The sequence below is a fragment of the Montipora capricornis genome, chromosome 14 (genome assembly GCF_036669925.1).
Source record: "Montipora capricornis isolate CH-2021 chromosome 14, ASM3666992v2, whole genome shotgun sequence".
In the NCBI taxonomy this organism is placed as follows: Eukaryota; Metazoa; Cnidaria; class Anthozoa; order Scleractinia; family Acroporidae; genus Montipora; species Montipora capricornis.
In genome coordinates this window covers 46,911,988-46,914,299 of record NC_090896.1, presented here as the reverse complement: position 1 = coordinate 46,914,299, position 2,312 = coordinate 46,911,988, and the positions used below count along the sequence as shown (strand labels likewise).

Sequence of the window (2,312 nt, the reverse complement as noted above, 5' to 3'; positions counted from 1 at the left end):
ATCATCCGCGCAAACAAATTTCGATCAGCGCGCAGAACAGTTTCTGTGTCTTTACCCTTTGCCACCGTCTTGGTCTTCGATAAAGCACTGAAGGTTTTCAGCTTTTGCTTCTTCAATTTGTCATTGAACCTTACCTTTGGGGGCTGTGATTCGAGACGGGTCTTCTTGAAATCAGCGTAGGCTGCCTCTCCAACTTTATAGGCGGTCGCAAGGTCCTCTGCTATAGCAGTAGTGGCAACAGCTCCTGTTGAGATGCTGGACAGTTACACATGACCTGCAAATGGATCTGTCCAGTTCTTGATTAAATCAACCATTGCGGCCACATCTTTCTCATCTTGGGCAATGCGAGACGAGTGAAGTTCAGCATGGCCGTGCTTCCCTTTGGCATAGGCGACCATTTCGCGCAAACTGCGCAGGAACAAAGTTCTAAATTCTGCCGTCAAGTAGTACCTTTGTACGGCTCCAGGTTTCAAATTAAAGCCCTTGGTACCCCCAGGTGTTTAGGTATCTTTATTTACGGTTTCTTCAAGAGTCTGGTCAACGGGAATTCTTCCAAATGTATTGCCGTTGCTCAACTGAACTTAAAATCCACCGTTTCTCATGAACTCGTGTACCTCAGGGTGCTCATCTGGTAGACTTGTAATATCGCTGTAATAAGCTGACAGGTATCTTGCGTAGTTGATAGCATCGTAGGAAAAGCACCATGGGAGCATCTGGCGGACACAGGAGAGATGGCGTTCCCAATTACCTTCTCTAGAGGCTCGGATCATGTGAAGTAGTAGCTCGATCATGTCTGTATAGGACATCCAAAATTCTGAAAGGGGGCCATTGGTATTCCGGAGATGAAGAGTGTATTCAGCAAAAAGGTCAGAAAAACGCTGGAAAACTCGGCTCTTGAAAACCTCATCGTGTCTCTCTTTACACAGTTCATCAGCTAGGGTACCAATTTCATCAAGACATTTTTGTACTTGACGACTGTCCGCTGGGTTTGACTCGTTAAGCCAAGGATAAAATCCTTGCAATGCCAACCTCATGAATGCTTCGTAAGCCAGTTTGTGCACACGAACACCCCTGTTATAGTTTCGGCCCTCCAGAACTGCAGACACGGAGCCCTCAGCCACTACCCCAGTTTCAACGAATAAGTCCTTTAGACCAGCATGCTGGAACCTTTTACCGATGATAGAGATTAATGTACCAAGGGTATGAAAAGTTCCAAGACGTAGAACTATGGGCTTGAACTTCTCATACTCCTTGCACTTCACCTCAAACGCCTTGGCATAGATGGCCTGATCGAAAACACATATGATGCTTTTGAGATGGAGCGAGCGCATGATAGTGAGAGATCGGTTGAGGGCTTCGTTGACAGTGGAAACATCAGTGGCTGGTGCATTAATTTAATGGTCGGCAAATAGCCTACATTATTGGGAATGATGGCGTCTTTGTCGTGAACTGTGATGTTAAACCCAGTCCAGCTGCTGACCTTTTCTTGATGGGCTGCATAATGTAGACGAGCAAGGATGAACAGCAGATTCTTCTTTGTAAATTCTTTAAGAATTGTTTCGCCGTCAACATCCCTCACTTTTCTTGGCGGGGGCCCAACTCGCTTACCAACATTATAGATTGGGAGACGCTCTTCTGGAGCAGAGAAGGATCTTTTCTTTGTCTTTTCCACCTTGGGGACCACTATTTTCTGATCAGGGCCGTAAGTAACAGGCTGAACGGCGATACCATTAACACGATGCGATGTCCCACCTCCGGACAGGGTTCCTTCGAGCCTATCAATGTTGTCAAAGGCGAGGACAGTATTTGTACCTGGGTATATGTTACTTGGGAGAGGGACGCCATCTTCAGGTGTCATGGCAAGCTTTTGTAGGCACAGGGCTGTATCAACCTCTTCGTGCCCAAGACGGTTTAGAATCTGTATAAGCTCAACATTACCTGAAATAGATAGAAAGTTTAACCGAGAATAAATTGCTTGTCACTTGTAAAAACAATTATCATAATGTTTATAATAATGAAATACCTGTTAGCGATTTGACTGCCGAGGGTAACAGAATGTGTTTTGCAGGCTTGTATCGACCACGAGTTATACCAAACATAAGGTCTTGGCCAACAGAACTGTAAAGCCAGGTCATGCGTTCACCGAGCTCTTGAACATCACCACCCAGAACGTACTGAAGAAAGGTTGTCACTATAGTTGGAGCGCCACTGTTATCCCGGGTGATATTGGAGGGATCTGGAGGCCACTCTTGTTTAGCGCAGTGTTGCTTTACAGACTGCCTAATCTCACTAGCTACGTCTTTTCAACTTTC

The 2,312-nt window shown here is 45.7% G+C and overlaps 1 pseudogene; it reads right to left on the bottom strand.

Annotated features, from left to right (window-relative positions):
* The window catches only part of LOC138032054 (uncharacterized), a 1,224-nt pseudogene extending 910 nt beyond the window's left edge, over positions 1-314 (bottom strand).
* Positions 315-2,312: the final 1,998 nt, after the last annotated feature.